This window comes from Malus domestica, chromosome 06, assembly GCF_042453785.1.
Source record: "Malus domestica chromosome 06, GDT2T_hap1".
NCBI lineage: Eukaryota > Viridiplantae > Streptophyta > Magnoliopsida > Rosales > Rosaceae > Malus > Malus domestica.
The window spans coordinates 22,046,517-22,059,983 of record NC_091666.1 but is presented as its reverse complement, the minus strand read 5'-3'; the positions used below and the strand labels follow the sequence as shown (position 1 = coordinate 22,059,983).

At 42.4% G+C, this 13,467-nt stretch overlaps 1 pseudogene; it reads left to right on the top strand.

The window, feature by feature from the left end:
* The first annotated feature begins 1,442 nt into the window (after positions 1-1,442).
* On the top strand, positions 1,443-5,530 carry LOC103450019 (cation/H(+) antiporter 18-like; annotated as a pseudogene).
* Positions 5,531-13,467: the final 7,937 nt, after the last annotated feature.

Genomic DNA, 13,467 nt, shown 5'->3' with positions numbered 1-13,467 from the left:
TCGTTGACGAACTTCAAGTTGTCCTTGAAGATCTCGAACCTCATCTCCTCTTCCCCGATGCCGTTGTATGTTTTCTGGTGCTTCACGAGTCATGCTTGCTGTAAATGAGACCATGAACCCTTGGTTCCGTGCTAGGCTGGGAAAGTTGATTTTAGTAGCTAGCAAATGTCGGAGAATGGACTCACTACAAGACCGAACCACTTCCTTCCACTTTCCTTCCACCATCTTCCTGAGCTGAAACCTTTTCCGTCGTCTTCTGCTGTCGATGGCCTTGAACTCCATTTTCGAGGCCTTTTATGGGAGTTGAAACGACCTAATGCACACCACATCTTTGTCGGTGGCGTAATTTTCGAAAGGATGTGCAGATTGATGGTCCCAATATATGGTACCAACAACATTTATTTGTAGTGAAGCCCAAATAGGGAGGTTCTGGGTTCTTAGGTTGTGCAGATTCACGATGGTGAGATGAAAATGAAAGAGAACTGACATAGCTTTTCGTGTCGTTTCCCATAAACGGCACCAAATGTTGATACACAAAATCAAGAGGATCTTGGACCAACGTAAATCCGGCCGTGAATCACACAAACGCACAAGAACACAAAGATGTATCGTGGTTCACCCCAATGTTTAGGCTACGTCCACACTGATGTTGATTATGTATGTATGTATGGATTACAATAGATTGGCAATAGAGCTCTCTGTGGATGCAGCCCTTGCCATTTTTCTCTCTGTTTGGCTGAGAGGGTATTGCCCTCTATTGTTGTGAGGGATGGATCTAAAACCCTTTGTTTCTCTTCTGGATGTGAGGCTCTCTCTTAGTGAAGGTGAACCCTCCTCAATGAGGGTGAGGGAGAGTCCATTTTATAGAATAAGGGCTCCCTCCCCTTTTACATTTGTCATAGGCTTAGGGATGAGGCCCAAAAACGAGGCCCACTATGTGGTACCAACAAATATAAACAATATTCTAGGTTAAAAAAACGGAGGGTTGGAATTTAAAACGACAGATTTGTAAAGGAATATTCAAATCAGTATAACAATTCATTATTTTTATTAATACTTAACTATTAATTTTCTTAGTGTATACACATAGTTAAAATAAATAAATAAATAAATAAAAAGAAAAACTAATTTCGAAGTCGATAATTGGTGACGATATTTCACCTTAAGCGCCTGAAGATTTAGAGTAAGTCTTATAATAAGCTATTCATAATAATTTAATAACAGACTCACCAAGTATATGAATCAAACCTGGGATCTCATGTATTGCAAATAAAATATTAGTTATAGTGCTAGTGATAAATTCGAACTCAAAAACCAAAAAAAATTTGCCACTGTCCTGACAAACCGACATAGACAAATTCTGAATTTGTTACCTAAATTATCTATTAGCAAAATGCTTTTTGTCAACCAAAAAGTGTAAAAAGACAACTCGGTGGAGTTAACAGAGAATCCGGTGGGACAATCTCCAGGTTCAGGTACTGGCTACACTCACAATTCAGGGCCATTTCTGAAAAGCTCTGTTTCTGCCAAGCCCAGGTGGGGATTCATATTTGATCCATCCCAACCTGCGGGCACAATAAACAGGTAAACTTATTACCTCTCCTATTTGCTTGAATCGAAACATGTTTTGTTTTGTAAGATTTTTATGGGGTTTTGTGAAAAATGTGATTTAAGTTGTAAGGTTGGATTCTTTCCCAGAAATCTCACATGGGTTAATGCCATTGATTAGAAAGCTGCTTGTTTGCTAATTCATTTGTGTTAGTGTTGTTCTTCTTCTGTGATTTTTCAAATTCCATTTAAATTTATTGACTTTGATCAGGATTGGGAATCTTTAATCCCAATTGACTGGATTTAGGACTCTTTATAAACCAACTAATGAACCGTACTGTTTGATTTGGGACAGTGATCCAATGGAAAAAAGACAATTTTAATCTTTTTAAATCTCAGCCATTGGATCTAAAGCGACCCTTCCAGGTTGGTTAGGTACTGTGTTTGTTCTAACGCTACGCAAAGTGGCGCTTTGTGGGAGATGATTCACTTATTTTTTGGCGCATGATATGTTGTCCAATAATGTATATGCTCTTTTGTTGCATATATTTGTCTTGTATGAATGTATATTCAAAGGATTCGTGTAGTGGAGGTGTGGTCCTCTTCTATATAATTTGGTTATTCTGAATTCGAATTCTGATATTGGGTTTCAGTTGGCAGATACTGAAGTTAAGTGTTAGGTTTTTTGTTCGTGGACGTTGATTTGGGAGAGATGGCTTCCAATGCTCCAGCAGGGCATACATGTCCGCCTCCAATGAAGGCCACATCAAACGGTGTGTTCCAGGGGGACAGTCCTCTTCATTTTGCACTGCCTCTCGCTATTTTGCAGATATGTATTGTAGTTATAGCTACTCGGGTTCTTGCTTATGTTCTGAAGCCGTTAAGACAGCCACGAGTCATTGCGGAGATTGTTGTAAGCTCATTTCTTACTTTTGTCTTGAAATTTAATCGAAGGGCAGTTAGTTTTGTCCATGATCACGTTGCTATGGGTACACTCAGTCTTACTTCCCGGGGCCAATTCCAAGGAGAAGAGCTTGTGGCCCATCAATGTTAAATTTCTGTGTTTGAAGTTTGTTGGCCGTTAAGTTTCTTTACTTTGGATGTTAGGGGGTGTTGGACTGTAGTCTAGCGAAAAATAGTACAATGTTTCTGAAAAATATTTATTTTATTTGTTTTTATTTAAATGATTTCTTGGATATACAGATGTGTTTAGGATCAATACAGATATTCTTCTTTGCTTCTTCTTTGTGCTGTATGAAAATCCTTACATGACGTTTAGGCATATTGGAATGAAGATATGTTTCCATGGCGTCCCCTTTCGATGTCTTTTTTTAAAGCTCCTTCTGCCTGTTTTGAAATTTTTGCATACAGAAGTATGTTGTGAGGGTTAATAGATGTTTTTGTATTTAATTGAACCTAAAGCAGAACACCATGCTGATTGTGATATATCTGAGGTTGAATGACATTTTTGGTTTGGCAGGGAGGAATCCTACTTGGGCCATCAGCTCTGGGACGGAACAAAAGTTATCTTCAGGCAATATTTCCACCGAAGAGTATCACTGTGTTGGACACCTTAGCAAACCTCGGTCTCCTATTCTTTCTATTCCTTGCAGGCGTAGAGATAGATCCTAAATCCATACGTCAGACTGGAAAACAAGCCCTTGCCATTGCCGTAGCAGGAATAACCCTCCCATTTGCATTAGGAATCGGTTCATCATTTGTCCTCCGAGAAACCATAGCCAAAGGGGTAGATGCTACTGCATTTCTTGTGTTCATGGGTGTGGCCCTTTCGATAACTGCTTTCCCTGTTTTACCTCGTATTCTGGCTGAGCTGAAACTCTTGACCACTGACATTGGAAAAATGGCTATGTCAGCTGCCACAGTTAATGATGTGGCTGCCTGGATTCTACTGGCTCTTGCTGTTGCCCTTTCTGGCAGTAACCAATCTCCCCTTGTTTCACTATGGGTCTTCTTGTCTGGGTGTGTGTTTATTATTTGTGGAATTGTCATTGTTCCTCCAATATTCAAATGGATGTCTCAATGATGTCATGAAGGTGAACCTGTTGATGAGATCTATGTATGCGCTACACTAACTGCTGTTCTGGCTGCTGGTTTCATTACTGATACAATTGGAATTCATGCCATGTTTGGTGCTTTTGTGGTCGGAGTTCTTGTACCAAAGGAGGGGCCATTTGCAGGTGCTCTTGTGGAAAAAGTAGAAGATCTCATATCTGGTCTCTTTTTACCGTTGTACTTTGTGTCCAGTGGACTGAAGACTAATGTAGCTACAATTCAGGGGCTTCAGTTGTGGGGTCTTCTGGTTTTGGTCATATTTACTGCCTGTTTCGGGAAGATTTTTGGGACGATTGTGGTGTCTTTCCTGCAAATTGCCTGTCCGTGAGGCTTTAGCTCTGGGGTTCCTCATGAACAGTAAAGGCTTGATGGAACTCATTGTCCTCAACATCGGTAAAGATAGAAAGGTAACGAACTAATTCTTGTATCACTTGTATAATCATTGTTTCTTTTATATCAAATAACCGTTTAACATGTATCATTTGTTCATGTTTCGCAGGTCTTGAATGACCAGACTTTTGCCATTATGGTTCTAATGGCTCTGTTTACTACTTTTATCACCACGCCCCTTGTTGTTGCCGTGTATAAGCCAGAAAAAAGGGGAAGAATGGCTGATTACAAGCATAAGACAATTGAAAGGAAAAATACGAATACCCAACTAAAGATCTTGGCCTGTTTTCATAGTGCAAGAAACATTCCATCTATAATAAATCTTCTAGAGGCCTCACGAGGCACAAACAAGAGTGACGGCCTTTGTGTCTATGCAATGCACCTCAAGGAGTTCTCTGAGAGGTCATCAGCTATATTAATGGTACACAAGGCGAGAAGAAATGGGTTACCCTTCTGGAATAAGGGCCAGCAATCAAATTCCGACAATGTTGTTGTGGCATTTGAGGCATACCAACAATTAAGCCGGGTGTCAATCAGACCAATGACTGAAATCTCTTCGGTTTTTTATATGCGCGAGGACATTTGTGCCACCGCTGAGAGCAAAAGAGTTGCAATCGTAATTCTTCCATTCCATAAGCACCAGAGGCTAGATGGTACACTAGAGACCACGCGAAATGACTTTCGCTTGGTTAACCAGAAGGTCCTTCAACATGCACCTTGCTCAGTTGGAATTCTGGTTGATCGCGGTCTTGGTGGAGCCACACACATTGCTGCAAGCAACGTTTCTTATTTCATCACAGTTCTCTTCTTTGGGGGTCGTGATGACCGTGAAGCCCTCGCCTATGGTGCTCCTATGGCTGAGCACCCCGGCATTAGTTTAATGGTCATTCACTTCCTAGTGGAACCCGAGGTTGCGGGGGAGTTTTCTAGAATAAATATTGATGACAATGGTGGCACCAAAGCGGGATCAGTAGATGAAGAATTCCTCACTGAGTTCAAGCAGAAAACTGCCATGGATGACTCAATCACATACGAAGAGAAGGTAGTCAGAAATGAGGCGCAAACCATTGCTGTGATTCGTGAGATTGGCCGCTGCAATCTGTTTCTGGTGGGGAGAACACCTTGCGGTGAAGTAGCCTTAGCTTTAAATAGGAGGAGTGAGTGGCCCGAACTTGGTCCTGTTGGTAGCTTGTTAATTTCACCAGGTTTTCCTACACCAGCATCAGTCTTGGTAGTGCAACAGTACAATTGTCAGGTATCGTTGAATTTGACCTCGGAGATGGAGGAAGAGTTACCTGAATGAGACTGAGAATCGGACTGGGTAGATTTCAAATGTTTGAATAACCTGCATTTGTTTTCAATATAAGTTAATGTTCTTAGCATTCAAAGTTTAGGCTCTCATGTTTTAATCATAGTACTGTCCTACAAATTCAGGGAAGTTATCACATAGTATTTGTTACACTTTCATTCTATTCAGGGTAATTCACAGATTCATATTTCAGTCCCTTTCAAGATTAAATTTTGTCTCCATTTTAGATGTAATTTACTAGAACATTAATTACTAGTCCCTTGAATTTAGGGGCACTCTAGTGATAACCCCCACTGCTCAATATACCCCCTTTCAAATTCCGAGCTTATATCCACGAGCACACCCCCTTCCCTCCTTACCTCAGTGGCATCCACGCTAACAATGTATATCAAGCTAGCTTACACCCTTCATTAAACCCTGCTAGTGAACGCGACATATGATAAAATTGAGCATAGGGAGTTTCTGAACCCAGGACTTCCTGAGACCGTCACAAAGGGTTCCTGCAATCTCAGCAGAACTATTGTTTACATCAGAAGGAATTGCAGTTCAAATTTGAGCTTTCATAATCAACTGATCATCTGGGTGAGGAATTTATTCTTGACAAGTCTATTTCTTGCGGTCCAGGTTGAAGGCTTTTTGCCTTTAGATAGTAATTATAATCCAGCTAGTAATAAGGCCGGCGATGCTGTATGGCACAGAATGTTGGGCGGTGAAGCATCAACACGTACACAAAATGGGTGTAGCGGAGATGAGGATGCTTCGTTGGATGTGTGGGCACACGAGAAATGATAAGATTAGGAATGAGGATATCCGGGGTAAAGTAGGAGTAGCCGAAATTGAAGGAAAGATGAGAGAAAATCGGTTACGGTGGTTTGGACATGTGCAAAGAAGGCCTACTGACGCTCCGATTAGAATATGCGACTATGGGACAGAGGTTCAGGGCCAAAGGGGCAGAGGAAGACCTAGGAAAACTTTGGAAGAGACCCTAAGAAAAGACTTAGAGTACTTGGATCTAACGGAGGACATGACACAGGACAGAACACAATGGCGTTCTAAGATTCATATAGCCGATCCCATTCAGTGACTTGGATTTTCCAAGTCTCCAACCAAGAAGTTTTCCTCACTCGGGAAATTAAGGGAACACTACCTCAACCTATATGCTCCACTCACAAAGCTTCAACATACAAGCTTCAACAAAAGAAAATTCAAAGAACTTAGCGAAGAAGGCTTTGGTGTATTTAACACAATACGTTGAAATGAAGGAAAGCTTATTTATTGATATCCCCGATAAGTTACAAATATGTACATATACTTGAGTCAAAATAAACAAAGAAGAGGGAGCCTTCACAAAGGTTGCTTAGGAGAAGTCTCAGCAGGCGGTAGAGCCCCAGAAAGAGAAGGCACCGGAGGAGGATCATTCGGAGCCTCAGTACTGGACAAAACCCTAGAAGGAGGAGGCATCAGAGGTTGATCATTTGGAGCTTCATTACGCGGTACAGCCCCAGAAGACGAAGGCAATAAATGCCTTTGGAACAAACCCACAAATCTCTGATGATCAAGTAAAACCTGACCATCAGATTCCTTCATCTGGTCAAGCTTCCTCTTCATGTTTGTAGCATAGTCATGTGCGAGCCGGTGCAACTGTTTATTCTCATGCTTGAGCCCTCTAATCTCCTGTTTGAGACTCATCACTTCAGCCGCCAATGATTCAACTTGGCGGGTTCGAGCAAATAGGCGTTGGGCCATATTAGACACAGAACCTGCACACTGAACACTGAGAGCCAGAGAATCCTTAACAGCCAACTCATCAGACCGTTTGGAAAGTAGTCTGTTATCTTTGGGAGTGAGAAGGTTCTTGGCCACTACCGCAGCGGTCATATCATTCTTCATCACGGAATCCCCAACGGTAAGAGGACCAGTAGGGGAGACGAAGGATGGGCGCCATATGTTGTCTGGAGAAGGCGGGGCTGCCTCTTCAACAAGGTTCAAGTCAAAACGACGGTCGGAGGGGCCAGACATTTTCAAAGGTGTTGAAGAGAGAAGAGGTCGGACAAATCAAGATCTTAGAAGTGCAAGAATGGAGCTTCTACTGGTGGATATTCAAGTGTGCTTTGGAACTTAATGTCAGCCTCTATAAAAATCTGCACTCGACGAAGCTTCAGAAATCGAAGAGGCGCCTGCTCAGAAATCGAAGAGGCGTTTGCTTTCTCAAAAGCTGGGCTGCTCAGAGACCACGAGGGTCGATCTCAGAAATCGAAGAGGCGTTTGCTTTCTCAAAAGCTGGGCTGCTCAAAGACCACGAAGGCCGATCTCAGAAATCGAAGAGGCTTGCTTTCTCAAAAGCTGGGATGCTCAGAGACCACGAGGGCCGATCTCAGAAATCGAAGAGGCACCTACTTTTCCAGCCTTGTCAGCACCTGTCACACGCACACTCAGCTTTGCGGAAACTATGGGCATTCTGTCGAAAATTTCTGACGAAGTAGAAAGCACATGAATCGTACTGTTCAATCACCCACTTCCCACACGCAACAGTAGCTCATGGGTACCACAGATAACTTTGCCAAAGTTCTCTGACAAAGTTGAGACACGTGAAGCTTGCAGCTCCCACTACATCGCTCTGACCAAGAAGGGTAAAAGAATTGCAAAGAAACAACACTAACAAAGTTTAAACACATAAATTTTGAAGGTCTAGCTACCATATTATTACCCACAAGGGTAAAGGAACAGTACCACTGCTGGATAATTGGAAAGTCCCGGTGTGTCAACCTCTGTGCTTCGTGGCAAGGTAGACTAGCAAACATGCCCAACCTGTACTCACATTCGAGAAAACACTCCCAACAAGATTGCTTGCTCCAAAATCGAAGAGGCACCGCCCTCCGAATCTCGAGAGCCAGACTCCCAACATGATTACTTTCTCAAAAATCGAAGAGAGGGTAAAGGAACAGTACCACTGCTGGATAATTGGAAAGTCCCTGTGTGTCAACCTTTGTGTTTCGTGGCAAGGTAGACTAGCAAACATGCCCAACCTTTACTCACATTCGAGAAAACACTCCCAACAAGATTGCTTGCTCCAAAATCGAAGAGGCACCGCCTTCCGAATCTCGAGAGCCAGACTCCCAACATGATTACTTTCTCAAAAATCGAAAAGAGGGTAAAGGAACAGTACCACTGCTGGATAATTGGAAAGTCCCTGTGTGTCAACCTCTGTGCTTCGTGGCAAGGTAGACTAGCAAACACGTCCAACCTTTACTCACATTCGAGAAAACACTCCCAACAAGATTGCTTGCTCCAAAATCGAAGAGGCACCGCCCTCCGAATCTCGAGAGCCAGACTCCCAACATGATTACTTTCTCAAAAATCGAAGAGACACCGCTCTCCGAATCTCGAGAGCCAGACCCCCAGCAGGATTGCTTTCTCAAAAATCGAAGAGGCATCGTTCTCCGAATCTCGAGAGCCAGATCCCCGACAGGATTGCTTGTTCGAAAATCGAAGAGGCACCACTTTCCCAACTTCAAGAGCTGGATCTCCTTGGATAAAGCTTGTTTGTAATCTTCACACGCAACATCAGCTTTCCAGATACCACAGACCACTTTTTCAAAGTGCTCTGACAGGGTTAAAACATGTGAAGCTGGCAGCTCCCACTACCGTGCTATAACCAAGCAGGGTAAAGGAATAGCATTATTACTTGATGTTAGGGAGACTCCTATATATGTCGACCTCCATCCCTAACGGACAGGCAGACCTGCAAAAATGCTCAACCCTTTCTCTTATCTGAGAGGGCACTCCCAACGAAGCCTTTCGAAATATTCAGCTTTCTTTCCCCCCCGATAATACCTCTGTAAACAAGCTATACTAGAGCAAGAATATCTCATATCATCAGGGTTAAAAGCAAGAGTATCCCATATCATGCTTTTTCCCTGTCTTTTCCTTTGGCCTTGTTCTTACCTGCAAGACAAGGAGAAAGAGAGCAATCAGTCAGCACTTGGAATCAAGCTTCCAGCCAGGAACTGACTGCCTGGAACCCCTTACCTGATTACTTACCTGGCATTGCTCTCGAGTACTCATCTTCAAAATCTTATGCTTCCAGGGAAGATACCGCATCTGCCTGAGGAACAAATAGGGCAAGTGAGAAGGATACAAGGAAGCATGTGGAGACAAGCGTAACAGCACACGTGCCGATACATCCACTACTCTGTCAAAAGCAAAAGTATCCCATATCAGCAGGGTCGAACGTACTCTAGATTTGATGGACTTGTTTTGACCCTCAAATTCTTCAGTCGGCCTTATACTCTGGAGGAAACCAGAAAACCCTCCAGCCCAGTTCAAGAATAAGCCTATGGAAAGTTACTTCTTCAAAAGCAAAAGTATCCCATATCATCTCTCCTCATTTTTCTTCTCTTTATCCTTCATGCTGCCTGCAAGATAGGGAGAATGTGAACAATCAGCCGGAGCTCTGATTACTTACCTTGTCTGTCACCTCTTTCAGCAGATCCCCTAGCTCGGCGACTTGGGGGACTCCTACTACATGGTTTGTATCGCGCTTGACCAAACATGAAACTACAAGTAAGCTTCAAGTGAAATTGATACATTACCTTGTGCATCTCCACCAGTTACAGATACCACCCCTGGATGGAGGAAGAGTACTTCCAGAGAAGATGCCACATCTACCTATGAGACAGATAAGGCAAGTCAAGACGATACCACACTCCGGTACTTAGAAGTTTCGTGGCTACGAGATCATTCTCCCACAATATTTCCTAATGTCATTTGTACTAAATCATTCACTTGTACTCATTAAAGGAGAGCTTGAACCTATGTACTTGTGTAAACCCTTCACAATTAATGAGAACTCCTCTATTCCGTGGACGTAGCCAATCTGGGTGAACCACGTACATCTTGTGTTTACTTTTGTGTAAACCCTTCACAATTAATGAGAACTCCTCTATTCCGTGGACGTAGCCAATCTGGGTGAACAACATACATCTTGTGTTTGCTTTCCTATCTCTATCCATTTATATACTTATCCACACTAATGACCGGAGCAATCTAGCGAAGATCAAAAAAAGTGACCGTTTTCGCTACCTAGGATCTATCTTGCAAGAGAACGGAGAATTAGATGGAGATCTCAACCATAGAATACAAGCTGGATGGATGAAGTGTAAGAGTGCATCCGGCGTGTTGTGTGACCGTCGTAGGTCACTGAAGTTCAAGGGAAAATTTTATAGGACGGCAATAAGGCCAGCGATGTTGTATGGCACAGAATGTTGGGCAGTGAAGCATCAACGTACACAAAATGGGTGTAGCGGAGATGAGGATGCTTCGTGGGATGTATGGGCACACGAGAAAGGATAAGATTGGGAATGAGGTTATCCGAGGTAAAGTAGGAGTAGCCAAAATTGAAGGAAATATGAGAGAAAATCGGTTCCGGTGGTTTAGACATGTGCAAAGAAGGCCTACTGACGCTCCGGTTCGAAAATGTAACTACGGGACAGAGGTTCAGGGCCGAAGGGGTAGAGGAAGACCTAGGAAAACTTTGGAAGAGACCCTAAGAAAAGACTTTTTGAGAAGAGACCCTAAGAAAAGACTTGAGTACTTGGATCTAACGGAGGACATGACACAAAACTGAGCGCAATGGCGTTCTAGGATTCATATATGCCGACCCCACTTAGTGGGAAAAGGCTTTGTTGTTGTTGTTGTTGTTGATAGCGCTTGTAGGTTAAATTGTTAGTTGTGTTGTAGGTCTATTTGACTGAATTGTAGTTAGGACTAGAGAGGGAGACAGGCCGGCGGCAAGAGAGAGAAGAGAGAGATTTAATTGTGAGGTGTGTGTTGTATCATCCCATTGTGCCTTTTATAGTAGTAGGATAGGTTAAATCCTTACCCTAATAGGATTACAACTCTAATAAGATAATACCTACTAAAAAGAATATTCCAAGATATCCCTAGCTGCACTAGGATTTACACAATCACATTCCTATTCTAAATATGACTGCAACACTCCCCCTTGAGTGTGGAAATACTCAAACAAAACATCGCATCAGATCTTCAGCAGTTGAGGTAGAACAATTGATGAAGTCGGCGGCACAACGGGCGAATATGAGTCTCAAATATAAAGAAAGTATGCATTGGTAGTAAAACTCACAAAACCTCGCTATGGTAAAACCTAAGGTAGGTAAAAACCCATAGACTAAGGAGAAATGTGAGAAATATGCATAATGTCCAAACAAACGTCAAATAGGACAAAAGTAGTGAACTCAACGAAGTATGATCATCCTAGGATGGGTGCCTCATCAAAACCTCGTTAGGTAGCAAAAACGCAGTGGGAAAATGCTCTTAATTGTAGGAAAATGAGTACATAAAGATCAAGTGAGTATGCTTCAGGATACTCCCCCTGAGTTATATATAACTTCCAAATAAGAGAACTACAAGAAATTCAACTCAGATAATTTACGCATACCAATTCCTTAGACGAGCTTCTGAAAAGTAGACTTGGGCAATGTGGACAATAAGCAAACATGTGACCAACGTGTCGATGCATCAACCAACACCATAAAGTATCTAAATGGTCCGTATGTTGGTTGGATAGGTCCACAAATATCCTCTTGAATCCTCTTAATAAACTTAGGGGGTTGTGAATTGTGATTGAGGGTTGAGTATTCAACTTCCTTAAAGAACAAGCTTTGCATGGCGGGAATCCAACGTAGGAAGATAAATGATGCCTATGTGATGATTTGAGGATACGGTGCATCGTGTCACGTCCGGGATGTCCCATACGATTATGCCAAAGCAGCAAAATGCTTTGTAACCTGGGCTCAGGGCCAACCACATGGTAAGTCTCTATGCTGTGAATGGTTGTGATGTACAACCCACTCAAGAGACGTTCTAGCTTCTCGTGAATACGCTTCTGGCTATACTCGTAAGAAGTGATACAAAGAAATTTAGAACCATTCTTTTTAGTGGTTTCAACATGATATTGATTATCTCCATTGTCTCCAAAACTCAACAACATTCTTCCATAACGTGGAGAATAAAGAGTCTCTTTAACGGTTAAGACAATACCATTAGACAACATTATATGGGACTTTCCGTATCCTTCAATCAGGTTGGATGAGCCTGAGAGGGTTGTCAAAGGTGCTTTCTTAGGTATGAAATTAGTAAAATAGTCGCTTACGCAATATGGTATGTGTAATAGCACTATCAGCCAAACAACTAACTTCTTCACTAGTCATACTTATAAATAAATTAATTGAATTGGTCACATGCATAAATATAATTCCATTCATTTTTAGGGTAAATTACATAGTAGCCCCTTAGGTTTGAGATCTATTACAACCCCATACAACCTCTTTAAAACATTTCACTTTCATACCTCATGTACTATTTTATTTCAAAATAATACCTCCATTACCTTTTCCATCCATTGATCCGTTAAGTGCTGACGTGGTTGCCACATATGTGCCACGTGGCTACCAAATGTATGTCATGTGGCAAAAAAAAAATTAATTTTTTTTTAAAAAACCTGAATCTTCTAAATTAAAATTATAAAAAAAAAACCAAAAACAAAAGTTGAACCCGCAACCCCCCCAACCCAGCCTGCAACCCAGAAGAAGAAGAAGAGGAGAGGAAAAAAAAACATCCATCTTCATCTTCCCCGACCCCCCTTCCTTGCAGCCTACCCCTTTCTTCCCCCTCTTGTCTTCACCAAACCAACCATGCATCTATCCTCCACCTCCTCCTTCACACCTACTACCTGCAACCCATAAAAGAAAAGAAAAAAAAAACCCATCTCCCTTTCCCTACAACCCAGATCCCGTCTTCCCCAATGAGTGTGGATTTAAGGCGAAATGTGCGTGCGCTGGTTTTTTTTTTTCCTTCTTTCTGGGTTGCACGTTGGGCTCGGGTTGGGGGAGCGGAAGATGGGAAGATGGGTGCGCAGAGGAGGTGGAGATGGGTGCTGAGGAAGAGGTGGAGGATGGTTGCGCACGACGGACGGAAGATGATTTGGAGGGGGTTGTTGAGATCTGGACTTCGTTGCCCGAATGGGGGGTTATGGGATCTGGGTTCGTGGGGGGGGGTTCCAAGTTTTCTAGTTCTTCTTTTTTATGGGATTTGGATTTTCTAACTTTTTTTTTAAATTTTGAAGATTA